Source organism: Pelmatolapia mariae, linkage group LG16_19 (genome assembly GCF_036321145.2).
Source record: "Pelmatolapia mariae isolate MD_Pm_ZW linkage group LG16_19, Pm_UMD_F_2, whole genome shotgun sequence".
Lineage (NCBI taxonomy): Eukaryota > Metazoa > Chordata > Actinopteri > Cichliformes > Cichlidae > Pelmatolapia > Pelmatolapia mariae.
In genome coordinates this window covers 26,336,148-26,358,278 of record NC_086241.1, presented here as the reverse complement: position 1 = coordinate 26,358,278, position 22,131 = coordinate 26,336,148, and the positions used below count along the sequence as shown (strand labels likewise).

Below are 22,131 nucleotides of genomic sequence, written 5' to 3'. Positions count from 1 at the left end.
TCACTTTTTGTCTCTATGAGGGCAGTTAATTCAAGCACACTGTAGTGTAAATAAAGACCATCCGGTCATTAAGCACGCTCACTTGTATGAACCAAACTTTCTTTCCAGAGCTATGCTACTTTCAGTTGGATAGAATGAGACTGCGATAGCTTTGCTAACATACGGATTGACAACATAGACCATGTGACCATAGTGGAGGGTGACTCTGGGTTGCCTAGATCTTGAGTTGAAATCTAAAACAAAGGAGCAAGCAACAAACACGAGGCACCTTTGAAACCTACAGAATGCAACTGTTAGAAAAAGCCTACCCTCCCATCAAAAATACAAAAATGTGCTACTTTCCGCCTGTTGTAGTTTTTAGTGGTTTGGAAAGTATCCCTCAGTGACACTGAGGAAGATGTTAATGCTATAAACACATTGATTTTACAAACAGCAGCATGCTTCCAGCTATGAAGAACAGTTTGGGGAACTTTTCCTATTTGAATGCAAACAAAACAATTAAATGTTACACCCACTCTGTGTCTCACTCATGTTGATTAAAACACCTCGATCAGAAATAAGGCCAACCTCTGCCTATTCGTGTATATACAGATGTGCAAAAGTTTCAGTCATCCATTTAGAGCATACTGGCTGATGAACACCCAGCTCAGCCCCGTTTCACATATTCACACGTAAAGATTTGACTTCAAAGCATCCAACATCACATCATTGGGATTAAGTGGACTGCAAGCTCCTGTAGGCCTCGTCACCTGACAGCTCATCACGGCTGAACAGAAGAAAATCCCAGCAACCATCCAGGTCCGAAGATCATGTGATAACTGTGAAATCAGGAGGTTAATGCATATTTTTTTTCTCTTTATTTTGGCCCTAATTTTTACACGTCTACAAACCTTTGAGCGTAGAAAGCAACCTTTCAGAGTCACAAGACTCGCAGGTTGAATTATAGGGTCACCCGATGTCCGGTTCATCCGCGCCAGGGTTAATTCTAATTCTCCATACATTACCATAAGGGCAGAGTTTTTGCTCTCACATTATGAGTTGGGACTGTGTTTTAGTGCTGCAGGCTGAAAACCATGTTAGCTTAATGCACATAATACATTAGGCTGATGGGGACATTTCGCTCAGTTTTCTGTTCATAATTTACATAGTGGAGGGGATAAAAGCGTATAAGCTGCACCAGATTCAGCAGTAGAAAAAGCCAACTGATTGCCATGGTACGGCTTATGCCATCTATGTTTTAATTTGCTGTGGTGCAGCTGAATACTGCAGAGAATCTAGTTTTAGTTCTGTGTAAGACTTCTAGCTGCATGTCCTCCCCAAAGGTGCGCTTTTCTCTGGATTTGTGTGGTGCTGCAATGCTGCAATTCCCCTCTCCCTTCTCCTTTTGTTTCCTCCTCCTCATCGCCCACACTCTTTCTTTCTTTCCTTCTTTCTTTCTTTCCTTCTTCCTTAGTCGGGGTGATACTCACTGCTGCTCTGCTCAGCTCTGCTCACTTTTTCCCTTGATGGCATCTGACCAACAGGGAAAAGCCAGGGAGTTATTCTTTCTATTTCTTCTAAAAATTGGACTCCTTTGGCTTAATAAATAATTCCTCACCCCGCTTCTTCGGCTCTTTATCCTCAAGGCTCTATGCTGCAAAAGTTTAGTAAATATGCCTGTGAATGGCAGGTGCAAATGGCTTTCTTCTCCTTTCAGTGCCACATATAGAGCCTCCTAAGAGAGAAGTAACCACTTCAGGTCTGTATGAGATAATAAGTTCTGTCTTCCCGTGTTTTTGAGTACAGCTGCTCTCCACCCACAAAGTTGGGGGGTGGAGTGGGGTGGGGGGCATAGCTAGATTTTTTTTGCTGCATATTTTAATGATGCAGCTCTTGTCAGAGTTTTTCCTCTCTTGAGCTGTAAGGTGGAGGAAAAGTTAGCAAACAGATATCAAGTGTTTTGGATAATGAGGGACAAAGGGTTTCGGTTCATGCTTTTGGGGATATTCTCACCAAGGTTCATTAGAAAATTCAAGTTTCAGGATTAGAGAGGGGGAGAACATGCTGTACAATGTGAGGCGGTCAACGCTGACTCCCGTCTGACTATACATAAAAGACAGTTTAGCAAGGAAGCATTTTGTATCTTTAGGTATTTCTGATTCAAATCATTGTCAGTATGTATGAAGGAGGTCAGGAGTGAAGTGTGACACTGAGGGTCTGCAGCGGTCTTTAAAACACAGTGTAGGATCTGTCATAGTTTGGGGCTGAATTTCAGCAGGTGGTGGAATTTTGTCACCCATCCATCCATTCTCGTCCGCTTATCCTTTGCAGAGCCCAGGTGTCTTAGGGCGAGAGGCAGGGTACACCAAGCAACCATTCACACTCAGATTCAGACCTGGGCAATTTTAGAATGACCAGTTAACCTAACACCACTAACTGCATGTCTTTGGACTGTGGGAGGTAGCCAAGTACCCATGCAACAACGGGAAGACCATGTAAACTCCACATAGAAAGGTGGAATTGGACTCAGGACGACTGGGATTCATCTGATTGGGAACGGGAGAACAAGCGGTAGCCAACATCCAAAGAAGAGCTTTGAATGTCCTTTAAGAAGCCTGGAGAACTTTTCCTGAAGACTACTTAAAGAAATGGCAAGAACATTGTGCTGTGAGTTCAGGCTGTGTTGAAGGATAAAGGTGGTCATACCAAATACTGAATATTAAAATCGTCAAATAAATAAATAACCAAGTCTTGAATTCTTCGGCCTAGCCTGAAGTCAATTCTAACCCGTGGTATCTTTCAGTATTTAAAAATGATTTTAACAAGCCCTGTGAGAGTAGGCCATGCTTCTCTAACATACATCACTGCTGTGCTGTTAGGGAGAGATGACAGAAAATATTCTCTGTTTCTTTCTGTAGGACAGACGGTGCTTTCCCGTAAGCACACTCAACAGACAAAAGCCAAGTTTGATTTTTGGCCTTTGGGAGAATTGTTTAGGCAATTAATCACGATGGTATAATCTGCCACTGACGATGTTTGTCATGTCAATGAGAGAACGATTCAAAGAATTTGTTTTAATGTCAAAAGTGCTAAATGTAGAAAACAGCCTCCTGTTTTGTACAGTAGTGTTAGCACAAGATATAAACAATATAAATAATGAAATAGAGCAGCTTGTACACAACAGATAAAGGAGTAAATGTCCAGCAGCAGCAGCAACCAGCTAATAACTATACATGAATCTTACCTTTTTTCTACCTTTCTGTGGAAGAAAAAAGATATCAAGAAACTGAGGCTCAATTAGCTCACGCAGCAAATGCGAAATGTGAGGCAAAAGGAAATAGCAAATGAAACTTTGCCAGATTAATGACTGAACAAGGAAAAATAACAAGAGTCAGAAATTAAAACGGCTTTGGGCTTTTTAAAAAAAATAAATAAATAAACTGAGCCATTGAACATACAGGTCAAATGGGGCGGGGCTTTAGGAATATGATGACATGATGAGGCACAAGCACAGCCTAGCTGCCTGCTGTCAGAGCAGACATGCCTCTGTCTCCTCGTCTGGAGTGGTGCTGTATATGAAACTGTGTAAGATTAGGTGTTTGTAATCGGTTTACAAAGCCCGCTGTAATGCATGTTCACCCGCTCTCTTTGAAATCAAGTTTCTGCTTCATAATAAATGTATCCACAGTATATTTGATTCTGTTCATCTGCGTCTCCTGCACGAGGGCAAACCTGGTCTCATCATCATTTTTGCAACAATCTTCTGGTTTGAATGACGGCATGATGCCAAAACAAGCAATATAACCGTCACAGCTTGATTCACATATTTTGACATTCCTTTTATTGAGCCAAGCCCAATTCAAACTAGGAAGAAGAAGGCGAAGAAACAGGCAAAAACACAATTCTCTCAGATGAAATCACCAGAATTGTTATTTTCAGTGAGGGCCTGTCACTCGTTGTTAGAAGCTAATTAAAAAAAAAGGCTCATAAATATGCTCGGAAACAGGACAGATGCTTTGTTAGGTGGAAAAACATGTTTCTTTTATTTTACCTAAAGGGGAAATAAAGAATGAAAGAGAGGATAAAAGACAAAATATAAGATTTGCTATACCACACACCAACTTGGAGTGTAACTGACTGTGTGAATGCACTCCCTGTCCCGCGCGATTGTTGTGTTTTACCTCGGATGTTTTCATAACCAAAGATTTGCAAAGAGAAGATTAATTTTCTCCAGGAAATGTGAGGATTAGAGTGTTTTTAACAACATCACTTCATTGATGTTCAGCTCAGTTTTGTCTCCTCCACCTTGTGGACACACCTGTCTGTACCATTGTGCTGAAGAAAATGCACTTTGAATGTTGGCACCAACGTCAGCCATTCATTTAAAACCACAATAAAGAGTCACATCGTGTTTGCTCTTTGTACACTCAGAGGCAGGGTGAGCTAGACCCACTACTGCAACGGACAAGGGTTGATTTTTTTCTTCACGTCACTCTCACCTCTCATGTGCATCGCATGCTTTTCATGCTTGTGCGGTCAAATGGATCCAGATCTCGTTCTGCTGGCTCGGTGAGACCGCTGAGGCCATTTGGCTGCTGCACAGTTCGGACGTGCGGATCAATATTCAGCTCGATAAGTATCATTTCGGTGTGAAGCTGAGGTCGCTGCTTTCGCCTGCCTGCTGACAATTCTTTCCCCCCCTGCTGCAAACTCCGCTCTGCGCCATCACAACAAAATTTATTTGGAATGACTCGAGTTCGCTTAGAGAAACAGAAATTTGAGCGGCCTCTCCCACAAAACGAGCGCCGTGGCAAACTGAAGCAGAAAAATAAGGTGGGGAGGAGAGCACATGTTAGTGCACACATTTAGAAACTGTGCCATCACGCACAAACAGCTTGGAGAGTGAACGTATTTACTCGAGTGGGAGACTAATCAGCAGTCCTGGGATCACGGTTAAGACCGGCATTTATCCCAAAGCAAACACCTGGTCCAGAGGAGCACACGCACTCACTGAAGTTGTTCACTCAGACACCACACAGCATTTCTTTGTTGCATCCTAAGCCATCACTCAATTCCAAATGTGCCTCTGTGGCTTAAATGTGATTCATGTGTTTAATTAAACCCAGCATTGTAAAATTATCATAACAATTATTTAGTCCTGTGAGGACTGCAAGTGTATAAGGCCAATGAATGTGGAGGAAATATTTAAAGAAAAAGACGCTTCTAATTTTAAAAAAGAAAAGAAAAGAAGAGACTGCAGCAGGGTTTTCTTTGGTCGTGGACGCAATCAGAAAGTTTGAGAATCCCCGTGGCTCACCTGGCTGGGCATCGGACCAAGGCCGAGGGGGTCTATGTTCAGGTCTGACCCAGGTTGTTTTCCTATATGTCATTCCCCTTTGCTCCTCCCCCTAACTTCCTGTCTACACTCTTCTCTGCTGGCAAAATAGTTTTTACAATTGCGGAAAAGTCATTTAACTCTTTCCCTCATAAAGACAACAGTTTCCGACCTCCCCTGTACCTTTAATGATAAGCTCGGACGCCACTTTACATGTAAATAAAGACATAGTTTGACCATTAGAATAGGCTTTGTGTTTTTCCATGGGTAGCTGCACAGCTCATTAACTTCTATTCTAAAAGCAGACCTGAAATATGAGAGAAACCACTCAGTTCAGAACAGAGCTCCAAGGGTTACTCCTAGTAGGCTTGCAAGAGGGTAACGAGAGAAAGAAATATTTAAAAACACAAGCAGTGACAACAAAAGAGCATTTTTTTTAAAAAGTATTTCTATTAGTTGCACTGACCATGTTAACTCTGACACAGCTGGACTGGAGTCTTCTGAGGGTGCGGTGCGCGCTACACTCAAATATTTTGCGCAAATTGGCTCAGCTGTATCCAAAGCACTGGAAGATCAATACATCCTGCTAGGCTTAATAAAAGCTGGAAAAGGAGCTTCATCACAGCACAGAAATGGCTAAATAACCAATACAAGACTCCAATCAGCTAAAGCACTATCAGACAGAGACTCTCTAGTAGTGGTCTAAGAAGATGAGCGGCTTCTGTAAAGCACTTGTAAAGAGAGGAAAATGAGGCAAAATACTTGTTGTGGGTGAAATTTTAACAGTATTTCACAGCGGATGATGATATGCGGCAAGAGAAATTCGACAGAGGATGTCATCGCAGTCGATCAAACCAAAAGCGAAACATGATGGCGGGAATATGCAAATGTCACAATATATTATGTCTAATATCTGATTATCATGGCCCAAGGAGGTCAAGGAGAAGCAGCACTCCATCAGCGATGCACGACATTCTCGTCTTTGCATCTTTGTGCAGAAGGAATCGTGCGGCAGCAGCATAATGAGCCCAAGCTCACCTCACCAAAAAACTACTTAAAGACCAAAGAAAACCGAGGAGTGCTGATTGTCACCTGACCTCAGCCCGATTGAATATTTATGGAGGAACTTGAAGACTGAGAAGGGCCAGCTTGAGAGCTTACTGTCATTAAAGGGGTTACGTAAAAACGATAAGATATTTATGCCTCCCCCCTCCTCCTCAAATTGTTAGGCTGACATCATGCGAGCGCAAAATAGAGAGATCTTCACGAGTAACCGTGGACTCGGTTGTATGGACGGGAAAACAAGTGCAAATTATATTCAAATAGAAACAAGTAGATTTAAAAAAAAATATAAAGAAAAAGACAGAAATACGATTTTAAAAAATGCTGTTTTAAAAAATGCTGCTACGGTTAAACTGATCCCATACGAGTGACCATTAGAATTATTACAGCAGTCTAAAATGATGGCATCAATTTACAGGATTAGTGGAAGTCCTGTCAGCAAAGCAAATGCATGTAAGTGTAAATGTTGCCCTGTTAGCAGCTACTATTTAATTGGCTTTAACTTGAGACTATAAGCTTGTTAGCCCAGGGTCTCCTCTTTATGTAACCTTCAACCTAAGTTGAATGGCCATTATTAAAGCAGATTAATCACCTTTCGAAACCTGTGGAAATACTATCATAGCTGCATTTAGTTGAGCTGGTGAGCCATACACAATGGCAGGAGCTGCCATCGATAAATCATAAATACAGCTGTAGATGTTAACTGCTGCAGCGAGCATGTCAAAGTGATGGAAAGGGGAAAATTTTGGGGTACATTTTAAAAGGGATTTAAAAAATAAATAATAAAATCGTAGCAGTAATAATGTCACCTTCTCTCTCTTTTTTAATGATGAAAGCTTATTGCAGAGACATCATTAACATTCAGTGTTTGGACTCTGCGGCGGAAGAGCACTCTGCACGTGGTGATGTCACATCTCTGAGGATTGTTGAATTTAAATAGCATAGTTAGCTCCCCATCATTTCTCTAAGCCGTTTGGTCAGCTGTGCAGCTTTAAAACTAACACTGATGTATTAGCAGCCCAAGGCGTCTTTAATGGAGGTGCCACTTAATTACTACAGAGACCCACTTGAGCTTACTGAGCAATCAGAAACACATACGCATTGCTCAAAATCTGAAATTGCTTTTTCACCAAGACGTCGAGTGCAGGAACACATTTTTACATGCAAGTACATACACGGCACGGAGGCTTGGATCAGGACGGCCACCCTTAGTTTTATTCCCCCCCCTGGTCTTTACATTTAGTCCTCAATTCATTTGCCGCTGTAACCTTTTGTCGCCACTCTCGCGGTAACGGAGGCGACCTCTCTGCTCACCTAGTGCCGTTGTCTCTGAGAGCAGGGAGGGTGAGGTCAGAGGTTAAGACGTATATAAACAGGTGTCAGATGCGATGATGGAAAGCCGAGGATATGTGAAACTGGGCTGGAAACTCAGCCAGCGGGCTGCGAGGACACAGGAGGACGGTGCATAATAACAAGGGTAATAGATGACTTTGCCCGTCAGTGTGATGCCATGGTTTCAGGTTGTGCAAATTAAACCGTCTTGTATGTAAGGCTCGACCTTTCGAATATCAGCTCTGTGTGCGTGTGTGTGTGTGTGTGTGTGTGTGTGTGTGTTCTGGTTCCCAGTCTCTTGGATGTGGTAGATTATTGAGCCAGCCTTACTGCCCCTGTCTCCCTTCCTTCTCTCGTTCTCTTCCCTCCGTGTCCTGTTGATTAGGTTTATTATTTTTATTTACATATAAAAATGAATTCATTTTGTGTTTATTTATCACTTTTAGTTTAGTTATTAGTGGGAAAGATTCCTACATGTTGTTCTGATAGTAAAAACCTCTGAGACAAATCAGTCATTTACTTCTCACAATTAAGTAATTAAGCCTTGTTTTTGGAAATTCCACTAATTATAATACAAAGAAGAGAAGACATACACTCACTGGACACTTTATTAGGTATACTTTGCTACTACTGGGTTTGTAACCTCACTGTAAAGAAACCCTGTTTATGATGATCTGAGCTTTGTAGTTCTTTGACTTACTGCTTCCTTCCTATCAGCTCAAGGCAGTCTGGCCAATGTCTTATGACCTCTGGCATCAACAAGGCATTTTCACCCAGAGAAACAGAGATAGAGACGGTTGTGTGGGACAAATCACAGTAGATCAGCAGTTTCTGAAATACTTAGAGCAGCCTCTCTGGCACCAGCAAGCACAAAGTCATTTAAATCACCTTTCTTCCCCATTATGATGCTTGGTTATCCTCACCACATCTATGTAAATGCCTACCATGCTGCCATGTGATTGGCTGATTATATATTTCAGTTAAAGTTTAAGGTTGCTTCCTTTTTGCTCTGTTATGTGAATAGGCAGACAAGAACAGTGTATTTCAACCAGTCTATTAGCTGATAACTACATTAGTGTGAAGTTTAATGACACACAGCTGAAGTGATGCTTTTGAAAAATGTGCATTTTTTTCCCACACAGCTAATCATAATTGAGGCACGTCATCCTGCTGTGTTGACACATTATTGTTTGCTGATGTAAACAAAGCAAGCCAAACAAACCCAAACACCATATAACACTCTAACTAAATTGCAATCTATTGTTTGTCTCTGTGTGAGGTCAGGTTAAAACAATCTGTCTACACTTTTGTTACCATTCGAAATGAACATTATGCCTTTAAAATCAGATTTTTTAAATATTTTCATAAACTGGCATGGTTTATGGCTCCTGCCTTGCCCACGAGCATTGCTGCAGCCTGAGTCACCCTGGGAATGCCAGTCGCACGCCACCTCTGCTTGTTTTGTGCTGTCAAGAATAGCACGCACTTCGGTAGAGAGCAGCAGCGAAATGACATGACTCACAAAAGTCACCGACGCTCAGTTAATTATGCGAGATTCATGATCTTTTGAGTACACAGCCAGCGACTGAACAACACGCCAATTTGCATATTTTTCTTGAAATTTTCAACACTTCACAGAAGCAGAACTAATGTGACAGAACTCTAACTGAAGGCTGCACTTGAGTGTGCACGATCAGCTGTTAAAAACTGAGACACAGCGCTGCCGGGAGATTGATTAGATTAGTCGACACGTATAGATCAAACACTTCGCTACCTGCTTCGTCGCTCACAAACATTACAACAAACTTTAAGTCAGAGTTTGAATTTAAAAAAAATTAAAGGGCTGGTGTCAGTTTTCAAACCATTTTTAGGGGGAAAAAGTTGCAAGTTTGGTAAAAAGCACATTAATTGGTGGTAACGTCTAAAGATATGACAGTGGCTTTAAAGGTTTCTATGATTGTATAACAGAGTAATGAGAGCTTTTGAAGTGCCACTTTTCCCAGCTCATATCACGTAGTGTGTCCTCGATGCAGTAACTGCTAGGATCTGCTGTGTTTGATTTGAACTTTATAAAAAAAAGTTTGTTTAGCAACAGCAACCTAGTGATCTCAACTGGAAAGCTGCAGGCAGTAATTTGCTCCTAATTAGACACGTTTCCTTTAGTGCCTAAAGGGTGAATGTTGAACTGCACAAGTACAATGTGTGAATAAGTGTTTGTGCTCCTGTGCATTTCTGTGTGAGATAAACATCGGGAGTTGTTGAGCCGTGAACTCCTGCCGCTCTGTAACTTGCCTCTTCACCCGCTTCCCGCTAAGTCTTCATTAAACTGCCTGATTCAGTTACCAGTAACTGGAGCTTAATTAGGAGAATTTGATTTTCGCTGCTGGATCTCGTGGAGAATGTTGATAATCACTTCTTATGGACAGAAAATGAGTGAGATGCTCTGCGGTGGGCTGCAAAAGTTTCAGCAGACTTACAAAAAATAAATAAATAAAAGTTCCAGGTTGGAGACTGTGCCTCCAGTCTGCTTTGATTCATGCTGTTTTTGAAAGCTTTACCAGTTCATCACATAAGTTCACAGGATGACCACCAAGAAGAAAGAGGACTTTCAAGGATTCAAGATAAGATTCAAAATAAGATGGACAGCATCTGTTGTAATTGCTCTGTATATATGTCTGGTGAGCAGATCGATCTAAATATCCATAGTGTCGATACCAACATTGATATTGGTATCAGGCTGATACTAGTGTGATGGGATTGATACTTTGTGTCTATCCCCTAAGTTCAGCACTAGCAGCACTGAACTGTGTTAAACAACTTTTTGCAAATGAAAAACTATTGCTCAAACATGCACTATGAAAAATGTCTGAACCTTTTTGTGTTGACTATCATGTTTATTTTGATTTATAGCCTATAGCACATCTAAACAACCAATCTGACCCACAGTGATTTAGAGGAAGGCACATTTACCTTCCAGGTCTCCAACAAACACAGTTTCAAACTGCATGAAAAACTGAACGGTGTGTTTTGTTGTGTTAACTCATTATTGTGGAAAGTAAAAAATCGCAGTGATTTAGTGGTCATTAAAATGTGCAAATTGATGATGATTCAGCTCATAAATCATCACACTGTGCTCTGCACTGCATAAGCTGCCTTTATAGGTTAAAAGTATCGGTATTAATATCAGCAGTACTGGCCCTGTATTAACTTGGCATTGAATATATACCAAAATTTGCAGTATTGTGCAGTATTACTAAAAAATACTTTCAGGACTCCATCCATCCATTTTCCTCTGCTTAGCCAATTCAGGGTCCGAGCTGCCATAGGCTGAGAGCTTTCCAGGGTACAACCTGGAAAGGTCGCCAATCTGATGTAGGGATAACACCGATAGACAATCATTCACACTCACATTCACATCTATGGGTAGTTTAGAATCACCAGTTAATCTTACCCCAAAGTCTTTGGACTTTGGACAGCAGCCCTAACCACCAAGCTGTCCTGCTTCTGCACTCATTTTTCATTATGATAAATTTCATGAATTGCTGCTGGTAGATATATCATGCATTTCGGTGTACATTCAATCCAATAGTGATAATAAGAAAATGTGATGTTTGCGATTTTTCAGTTGGTGACGAGTTTCTCTGCGTCTCTCCGTGTGTTCTGTCAAAATATTTCAGAACAAAAGAAAAAAAAAACGGTGCCATTTTCATCCAAACCCGTTGCAATTTTTCAGTCTCCAAGTTTTCTGACTGAGAGTGACATCTTTATTACTCCTATCAGCAAAACTCTTGCTGGTTCTCTGGTTTTTTTCACCTGATCTGCAGAAACACCTCACCGAGCACCACGATTGGTGAATCTGAAGTGTCCCACGCTAAGATGAAGGTGCTCACACAGAGGTCTGGAGCCAAACGTTGGCCCTGAGGTTACCTATTGTTATCTGTCTTGCTTAAATCTCTGCTTTGCTGCTTGATTTGCACCATGCCCAGTATCACATTCATGCCACTTGTGGTCAATAAAGCCATACTGAATCTGAGCAGGGTCATGCAATCCCAGACCCCCTATATGGAAAAGAAATAGTAAAAACTTATAAAAGACTTGCATAAGATTTGGCCTACTTCATATAGTGAATCATTTAAGGCTTATATGATTTACTCATGAAAGTGGCCACTTTCTCATTACTTTCATATATTGTTTTAGTAAGTATCCAAAACATACAAATTTCATTTATATAATTTTTCAAGGGATCTTATATCTGTTTTCACTCTTGTATGCTTTTCATACAAGTTTCACACAAGAAAGATACAAACTTTATAAGATTTATATATATCTTTTCCATATGGGCCTGTCTGCACGACTTTCTTGTGTAGATGCGGGACATTGAAGTGTGTGTGTGTGTGTGTGTGTGTGTGTGTGTGTGTGTGTGTGTGTGTGTGTGTGTGTGTGAGAAAGTGAATAAGACTTTAGGTCACAGACTAAGCAGTTTATGAGAATTCTTCCTCCTCACTTGTTGCAGTGAATAAAGCCTGATCCCACACTGACAGTGGAGATTATGGGGAGTTTTTTTGTGTGTGAGCGGACACTTCCTGCTGCTCAGCCCTAAATTCTCAGCTTAGCTCCATGGAAAATCCTCTTTACTGTATTTTTCTACCTGTCTTTCTCACTCTTAAGTGTCTCAGCATCAAGCTGGAGAATGTGGTCGAAGAACTGGGTGCTAAATTAGCTGACTAAGAGTTTGATATGCACTTCATATTTATTATTATTATAAAACAAAGCCTTTTATTCTTTGGTTCCAACCTAAATGCCCTTTTAGTTAATTTCTGCATTTATGTAATAACATCCTATAAGATGTATAGTTAATAAGGCATCATCAGTGAACTTTATCAGTTCCTCTTTGATTCATTTTTGCTCCTCTGTGTTGAAGTGAAAGAAACAGCAGCAATATCACGGCAGCTGACGACACAAGAGGGATCGCGAGTCTGAGCTGCTCCTTCAGGTTGCCTTAGAAACCAAACCAGGGCTATTTGTTCCAATTTGCTCTGTGGCACTGAGATCAAAAAGCTTGGAACCAAATGTGCTCTCTGTATATTAGCATCTGTGTTTGGTTCGACACAGTTTAGGCGTCTGTGTGCTGCATTTACATCTGTGTGTTCGTTTACAGTTGAGCCATATATTGGTTGTGTTGTCTGTGCGAGTCAAGTCAGGTTTAGGCTTTAATGTGCTTGAACTATACTGAACTTGGTGGTTTGTTATTGTCCAGTTAGGCCATCCCTTGTTACAAAGGCCTCTCGCAGGTCCCTCTTTCCCTTCAGCCCCCCGCCCCCCAAACCCCATTAAGGTTGGGGTTTAAAAAGCTGTTCCCGCTCCGCCTTCTCTCCTTCACTGAAAAGTTGGCGGTTTGTTTACGAGACCGCCAGCACTTCTTTGTGGTTCTGCACTCTGCTTATGAGAAGGAGGCGAGTAGCTAGTGAAACACTCACCCCTCCCCCTTCCTTCTCTGTCTCCTTTCCCCTTCTAACAGAATCAATTTGAAAAGGACAGACGGCCCTCACAGCCCCCCGTGCCTACACCCCAGTGATGCTTAGCTGGTGAGTACACTTTAATCTTTTTCATTTGGAGCCTCCATGTCATTTTCATGCACTACTTTGATTGGTTTCTATATCCTTCTCTGCTGCAATGCATTGGTGCAGCAATTTAGTTGACTCTTTTTTCTTTTATCCTCAATTTTTTCCTGGGAAATAACAAAATTTCTCTCTGGTCTTGTGGATGAAGGATAGCAATTACTCTTTTCCTCTCATTCTAACTTTATTTAAATGTCTTCCACTCCCCCCCGACACCAAAAAGAAGTCTCACTGGCCTTTGTAGTAAAAGTAAGGCAGTCTTTTTTGGTGAAAGTCCTTTATTCTGACTGACTGAAGTGATTTGAAAGGCAGTGGGGAGAGTATTGCAGTAGAGGCGGACGAGAGGAGGATAAGCAGAAATGGTGGGGGCAGGTAGGGGTGGAGGGGTTTCATGCAGGCTGCTAACGGTCAAGGTTTACCTTTCCACCTCTCTTTGTCCCTCTATTTCTATCCATCTCGTTCAATCAATCAAACTATGATGCACAAGCCACGCATCAGTTATCTACAATTCGAATTGTTGTACTTAAAAATGAGTTAAAAACAGCACAATGCCAACAAAAAATAAAGACAAGGATAAAATAAGGAATAAGAAGTGACTGTCAAATTGATGCTGGATAGTCAAAAGTACTTTTTTTCCATGTGAAAGCGAAGCACTCCGGTCGTCGACAGCCTTGTGCCTAATTGACACAGCACAGTGAAATTATTATACAGGTGACATGAGTGCATAATCATCTTATGAAACCACCTTCACCAGAGCAGGCTGGGGCCATTCTCAGAGCTTTTACATGCTGTTTTTAATTCAGCTGTAGCAACAGCAAGAAAGTTGGGTCATTATTCCATCCATCAACACCTGACGCTTGAAAGTTTATCTTATGTAACGTTTTAAGATATTTCTACGGTGGGCCGGAGAGTTGCAACGTAACCAGCAAATAGACAAACCCTGCAAAAGCACACAAAAGGCAACGGAAGTAGGAAAAAACCTCCGAAAATACAACGGAAGTGTTTTAGGGGATTTTTTTGGGTGGGGGTTGTTTTTGCATACAGAAACTGAAACACACGAATGATTGCACTGAGAGAAAACGAAGTGGAGATTCATCAGTGTTGTGAGGGAGAAAAATATGCAGTCAGTGTGTATTTTAATCACATGAGTCATGTAATACTAAACTTATATATTTGCTATTAGCTGTTTACTGTTAGCTTGCCACTTCTGGAGCTGTTCCTTCATGTTCTCGTCTCCCCCAAAAACACTTCCGTTGTGTTTTGTGTGTAGTGGTTTCTTTTTTTAAAAAAATCTTCTGGTGTTTTCTTAAGTTGCTGTGCATTTAAACTGTCAGGGCCAGATGTAATCATCCTAAACCACTAAAGCCAAACCATGTCAGTAAGGCCCGTCACCATATCGGGTTTAGACATTAAACTCTATGATTGGATGCGTTGTGGCGAAAATTAAGTAAAATGTTGATTTTCTACTTGAAAAATGAATTATGGGAAGTGTGGTGCAGCTTTTTGTGCAGTTATAGAAAGTAGTCTGTCCATAATTGCACAAAAATGTACACGAAGTACAATGTTTTTTTTCTAAATGTGTTATTAATGTGGCAATTTTAAATCTCATAGCTATGTTGGCGAGTACAGTTGGAATGTGACTGTCCACTGAGGGAAGTTATCCAGATTACAAAAAAACTGAATAGTAGGCAAGCCTGTTTGAAGCTGAGTTTTTAATATATGCAAGCTCTCTTGGAGTTCACCAACCTGAGCATGTGCTAATGAACTGAGGTGGTGAGAAAACTTTTGGCCTACATGTTTTAAACACAATGGCATGCAGAGTGAGCTCAAACTTTCATTTCACTTGTCTCAAATACCTTTACACACACACTCATACACACATATTCACTGAAGCTGAACATGAGCCAGAGTGACATAAAAAAGTGTTTTAGAAGGTCTTTTAGTCATTTATCAAATCTGTGGAAACGTGGAGGAGAGCAAAGTGAAGGAAACAACATCTAATAAAAATCTACCCTTATCTGTGAGATTGGTTTTTTTGGCCTGGATATCATATTCTTTGCTGTCCAATGCTCATTCAGCTATGTAAACTAGATCCTATTGTTACGTAAAGAGCTCAAAAAAATGCCTTCGATAACAGAAAGTCAAACCGAGGAACTAAAAGTCAAACATTTGGCATCCCCTCGGAGAAAATGACCTTGTTTACTGAGCGACTGAGCAAAAATGTTGTACTCCTAAAATCAGAATTTATGCATCATTGATTTTTTTATTTTATTCTCATAAAATATATAATAGGGTTATTTGTAACGTAGCAACTTTATTGATTCAACCTTGACTCAACTGGACCTATATATATTAAAGCACTTTTCATTGCATTGCAAATCTAACCTTGCGTATTTGTTCACACTGCACAAAGTATTTAAATAACTCTAATGTGATCAGAATTAGTGAAATATGAAGGCTGTTTGGATACTTTTTATTAAAACGTAAGGAAGTGATGCCACTCAAATTTTGATTTCTGTGGCTTTATTCAGTCTCAAGTGTATCTATCATCTTGGTTTCGGTTTCAAGCCCTTTTTATCTTCTGCCCAATTTCTCCTAAAATTAGTACAGACTGCTCTTGCTCCAATCTCAACCACTTCTTTCTCTGTATTTAATATCCCTGAAGGCCATCCCTGGAATTTGCTTATTTTCTATTGCTCCACTCCCCTTGCTCAGCACATGCATTCAGCTCACTTTCTCTGTTCAATTCAATTTGTGGCCTAAATATCTCCCCCTAATATGTGTCATTGGAGTAGAGTAGCAGTGCTCCCTCTCTGGCTGCTTTGAAGAAGCTCCACCGCGTTTGTCTTGGTTCTCTCTGCCCCTCTGGGAGGAGATCAGGGGCTCCAATCGTGGTTGGCATGTTGTCTCCTCCAGCCCCACTGTTGTTTGCTGATATTTAGTTCAGGATAACAATAAGCCGGAAGAAAACAAGCTCCTTTCAGGCCAATAAGAGATGGAAGGGTTGGACTGAGAGGGAGAGAGAGGCCTAGAAAAAAAATGGGGGTGGGAAGACATGGGTCTCATCCCTGGATGGGGATGCTCTTTAAAGTATTCTGTTTGTGGCCCCCAGGGCCGAATTAAGGGAGCGTCATTATCCCTGGCAAATTACCACGCTGCCTTTGTGGTCCAGCCATGGTACATTAGGGTGCCTTAAAACGTGGCTGAGCTGTGCCTATTCAGTTTGCGAAAGTGGGGCCACTGGCAGATCCTTGGCCTGACTCACAGAGGAGGCATTCACGCCATATCGGGGGGATGGTGACAGCAATGATGGTGATGGAGAGGTTCTCTTGAGATGAGTAAAGAATCTCTCGGGCCAAGGCTGATGTGTGATCTTAAATCACGTGCCAGCTGATGATGTAATCGTTTGGCTTCATCGAGGGTTTGAGCCGCTGAGCAAATCCGGGCCCTGACAGAGACATTCCTGAAGATTTCCACGCCAGTAGCAGGAATTAAATTAGATCCAGTCTTTTAGTGGAATAATAATAATTATAATGATAATATGTTTTGTTTTAGGTTTTTTTTTTGCAGTCAGATTAAGATAAACTTTCATATTCCTGCTTTATTATTATTATTTCTTTATAATAAAATAATTTTTTGTCAGGATTTGAATAAATATTAATGCCAACCTTTGACCTTTTTTCTGCTAAATTTCAGTAGTTAGCTTAAAAATATGAGGGTTGTGGTTTTGCTTTAAGGTGTACAGTTATCAACAAGTACAAAGAAGAAGAAATGGCTGTGGATGTTTCACTTGGTCAGAGCTTTCATGTTTCAAGAGGCAGTTAAGATAACTGGAAAAATTCCAGTGTCTTGTATCCAACACTGAAAGTGAGCAGGAGGGGCTGATCTCAGAAGAAATGTCAGATCCTTTGAGCCTGTGTGAAGGATTTCAGTAGTTGCAGAGTGTCTGCAACAAATAAATGTCTCTGAGTTCTGTATGGCATCCAGTACAAGCTGTGAAGGAAGCTTTTTTTTCTACATACACTTTTTGAAGATTTTTTAGTCTTTACTGCAACAGGACAGTGAAGAGAAGACAGGAAAGCTGGGAGTCACGGAGTAAATAGCCACAGATTTGGTGGATTTAAACCCGGGCTTCTGCATTAGCCTTACTGCATATTGGGTCACCTGCTCAGCCCAGTGAGCTAAATCGGCACCCGGCAAGCTTTGTTTTAAACATTTGCAGGTAGCTCACGCTCAGCGAACGTTGATCCTCTGGGTCTGAAACAGTTAAATTAAGTTTTCATCCGATGCCAAGTAAAGTCAAGGTGCTCCATGAGCTATTATGTCAAACTCTTCAAAGAAAACGAAATAAGAGCGCTGCTGAAGGCGCCATAAAAGTTCTAGTGTGTGAAATATTTGTTCTTGGCACTTTGCCTTTATTTATCATCCAATCAACTGGAAGCTTTACCTCAGCGATTGATGTCTCCCTCATTTTATTTTTCTTACCACGATAGGTGGGAGATTTCATTACTTTCCAACATTGTTTCCGGGTTTTATGAACTCAATCCCTCCGCTGAAGTAGATGAAGAAAGGGAGGAGGGCTTTTGTCCAGGGGCCGTGGCAGAAAACCCTGAGCCTGTAAATCCTGTGCTGATCTTTGGATCATTAAGCTGTGAGCCCTCAGTCCTTTGGTTCTTTATCACCAGGCCTGGATCCCAGGCCATAATAGAGGCTAACTGGCTAATGATTAGCTGTCTACTGCAGCTACTTGAAAGCTGACTGCTGCTGCTGCCAATCTGAACGAGAGGAGGTTTTAAAAACATATAAATCCTTAAATGCGTTTCTCTTTTTTTCCCCTCTCAAACCTTCTCTCTCAAGATCTGGAACTATTCAGTTCTTTTACGAAGCTTATTGTGGAATGATGAGTGTTTTTTTTCTCCATCTTCATTTTGTATGAAAAGCCATGTTGACTTAAGCTATTGTTGATTTGCATATTTTAAGCCGCTTGCTCGTGTAACTACTTTACAATAGGTGTTGGAATGGCTTGTGTACATGCTTGTTAATTTGACAAACAGCATTACCTTCCCCCCGTACTGCCTCTGAAGTAATCGCCTTGTCTCTAAACAAGCTCCATGGAGCTGAAAGGAAGGGGATGGAGTCTGAGAGGCAGTGTTTTGGATAACAATCACTTTGTCTTCCTCCTATCAAAAATCCTTGATTACTTGATTATTCAGGAACCACGCAGGCATATGAATATGAAACTTCTCACCCTTTGAAGCAAACATAAGAAACAGCTGGGATGAAATCTTCTTCATTTAAAACGTTGCCTGCGAATTAACTAGTTTGGAAGAGCGATCTGGAAGGCGGCGCTACTGCGTCACTAATTGACAGATTCGTGGTGTTTACATCGTTTCGTGCTCCGTGATTGGGGAAAAAAAGGTTAATACACAATGGTTTTCCTTCAAGAATTCAAGTGTGTTAATAAAGCTTGTTATTTATATTCTTTATTCATCCTTTATCTGTGTAGGTTTCTTTCTTGAGCGACATTTAAATCAAGGACAGGGCCCTATTCTGTTACAAAAAGCTCAAGATTACGAGAAAAAGAGGGATTCTGAATGAGTTTTGTTTTTCCACAAACATAGATGTAAATCGGTATATCGTGGGTTGCATGAGGAATGAGAATGTGTTCTATCGGATTAGATGCCAAACATGTGGAGACAAGGAGGCAGAGAATAAGAGAGGCTGGTTAGGTCTTCTGCTTATATACTTGAGGGTCATCAGCCTCTGATGATAAGCTGCTGGCTAAGATGGGGATTATGCTCAGGACGTGCTGAGGACAAGGATGTGGACAGCTGCAGGTAAAAAAAAAAAAAGGTAGTTTTTCCTTTTGTAACTCTTTGAAGTATGAGTCCACCTGAGGAGCATGTGCATAGGTGGTGCATTATGTCTCCATGGAGTCGCGTGGCCACAAGGCATCATCCAAGACTCTAGCAAACGGTGGAAACCACAGCATGCCTGAAAAGCATTTCTTATATTTAATGTAACATACAAAGTCAAACTGAGAGGAAGTTCAGCACATCTGAGGATCAGGGAAGGATTATGTGTACATATCTGCTGCATTCTGTAAGAAAGAGTCCCAAATGTTTGCTTTTCCCCGAGACTTCACTTTTACAGAGGGCGTTGACTCGATTTTTAACTCAAGGGTCTAAAACTAGAGGGTGTCACATATCCCTTTAAAACAAATATGTGATTTGGACCTGACTCAGTTAGTCTGTGATGGGATTCAAATTCCAGTCTTTGGCAGTCTGACATCCAGGATGCTCATCCAGTACTCTGGCCACACACCTTTATCTCTGGGGGGCACACTGCTTCCTGCATTGGCACTAAATGTTGGCAACAAACAGATTTCCTAGGGATAGTGGTCTGGTTTGGCTGATTATAAAATGTGCCTTCTCTGTTGTTTCTGTGAGGAAGATTACCTTGCCTGTCTTTAACTCGCTCTTACTTTTACCCCGAGAAAACACAGGCTGTTGAAGGCAATCAAACACAGTACATTTCTTCTGTATAAGTTGTGATGTTAACCTTAACTTGTATATGAGCCCGTAACCACGTAACGCACAGCTATAAATCCAGCTTTAGTGTGTTAACACATCTGAAATCCTATTAGAAACCCTTGATTTATTTTGGGCTAAATCAGCCTCACCTAAATCAGACCACAAGTAGAACTTAACTCTCTCCTCTGTTAGATTTTTTTTAACCACCACTCTCACTCTGCACAACCTGTGGAGCAAACTTGCTGTCTGCTTTTTAGTCATTCAGTAAGGATTAGTGGCACTGTGTGTTTTCTAATTATAGAGCTGGACTGTGCTCTCTCCTCCACTGAGGGGTCAAATCAAGCCCACCAGCCTCTCAGCCAGGAGCTTAGTCACAACTCTTAACCACTACTTTCACACATTTATGCCTGTGTTTCTTAATTTGATATCTTTTTAAAATTGCTGTCTTTTTCTTCTTTTTTTAAAAAAATCACTGCATGCTCTCTTTCTCTTTTTTTGCGCCTGTCCATTTCTCTGTTCCTCCCTCTCCTGCTTGCTGAGTTCACAAGGACGACTTTTCATTTGGATAAAATAAACTCAATGAGGTAACTGTCAAAATAAATCACTTCCTATATCAAGGAGGAAACAAGTAAATGCCCGGGAGAAAGGGATAGCAATTCCCTTTTTTTTAACCACACAATCAATCAGTTCCCCTTCACATCTTTTCACATCTTTTCATTCTTGCCGAACAATGGGTTTGATTAACCCCTCTGGGAAAGCTCATTATCCATTTCCATCACAAAGGTGTTTGTAAGGCACTTGGATTTGAAACGCCTCAGCAAAAAAACATAGATAAAAGGAATATATCGAGCTTGAAAAAAAAAAGGCAATGATAAAAAAAATGATGGCTGCCAGTCTGAGCTCATGCGTCTGGTTTAACAACTAGCCAGATGTTGCTCCTGTATTCTTGATGTCAGTAAGATGTTTTGATCGTTGTGACTGCTTTGTGTGAGTTTGCCAACTTGCTTTAAAATCTTGTCTTTTTCTCTGCCACTTTAATTAGATGAATTGAGTTGTGACAGTGGGACTTGAATTATATTATATGTATGAGTTTATTTTGATTATCAGAGTCTGTTAAGGACGTGCGGGAATTCCATTGTTGAGCCAAATCAATTTCTCTTCTTCAAGGGACACCCAGGAAATAGTTCAATCCATTTTTAATCAAAGCACCTTATTATGCTGGACTTTGGGTTCGTGTCCTGTTTTCGCATCAGTTATTTGATGAGGATGAAATGTGCAACCGTACAGCAATTGCAAAGATAACTGCATGCCTTTTTAATTTAACTTAAAATGATTTATTTATGTAGTAAATATGATGTGATGGGCTCGAATTTTGGATATGCTTTGATGGGCAGAGTGATATAATGCACACACATCTTTGTTTCTTCTACATACGATCACAGTTTTAGCCATGTTCAAACTTTTTGATCCCACAGTCTCTGCATTGTGAGGACATGAGCAGACGACAAAATGTGTGGCAAGCAAATCCCTGCAGCTATGTTGTTGACAGAGTTCAAGTCGGTATCTTACTTGAAATCAGATGAGATGACTGCTATCAGCTTTGTGTCAGTGTGTCCAATACAAAGATCGAGACAGGTTTAGCTTAACTTAGCTTAGCATAGCCTAGCTTAGCCTAGCTACAAGACTAAAAGTCAAATTGCAGCCCACTGATACCCACAGGAATAAAAATAAACATGGTGGCAGTAAGCCACACAAGCTAGCGCACTCTAAGTGATGTTCCCAAACCTGGATAAATGGAAGGGTTCCAAATAAGTCATGCGGCTCCATCCACTCTGGTCACCCCTTGGAAAATAAAGGAACAGATATAAAGTTATTTGTTATTAGAGGCACATCTACTTTGAGTGACAGGTGGGTGCCTAATATGCTGCTAGTTCTGTGCTAGGAATCACCTCAGCTAAGTCAAATCACTAAACTAGAAGTGATCTAAGTGTTATTATCATTTGAAACAATTTCAGTGAAGTTATCTAAGAACTAATATCCTCTATACTTCAGTTTTGATGAGTGCTCATGAACTGGATAACAAATACTGTTACTCCTGGTACCCAACAATAACAATGTTCCAGCAGCAGGTGGTTAACATAAACATATGTGATACCATATGTGGCTATAGCTATTTTTATACTCATGATCTGTGGTTCTACCACACATCATATGACACACCCTCACGTAAATCCAATAGTAATTTGTGTGTTTACTGAAATAATTGAAGGAC

General features: G+C 40.9%; 1 protein-coding gene across 2 annotated transcripts in view; it reads left to right on the top strand.

Annotated features, from left to right (window-relative positions):
* Positions 1-22,131, top strand: part of sema5ba (sema domain, seven thrombospondin repeats (type 1 and type 1-like), transmembrane domain (TM) and short cytoplasmic domain, (semaphorin) 5Ba) — a 179,853-nt gene that overhangs the window by 22,995 nt on the left and 134,727 nt on the right. Inside the window, exon 2 of one of the 2 annotated variants that reach the window (XM_063499238.1) lies at positions 13,227-13,293. The exons of the other annotated variant lie outside the window; for it this stretch is intronic. The gene's annotated coding sequence lies outside the window, so the exon portion shown is untranslated. The remainder of the gene's footprint in view (positions 1-13,226; positions 13,294-22,131) is intronic. 2 annotated transcript variants of the gene reach the window in all.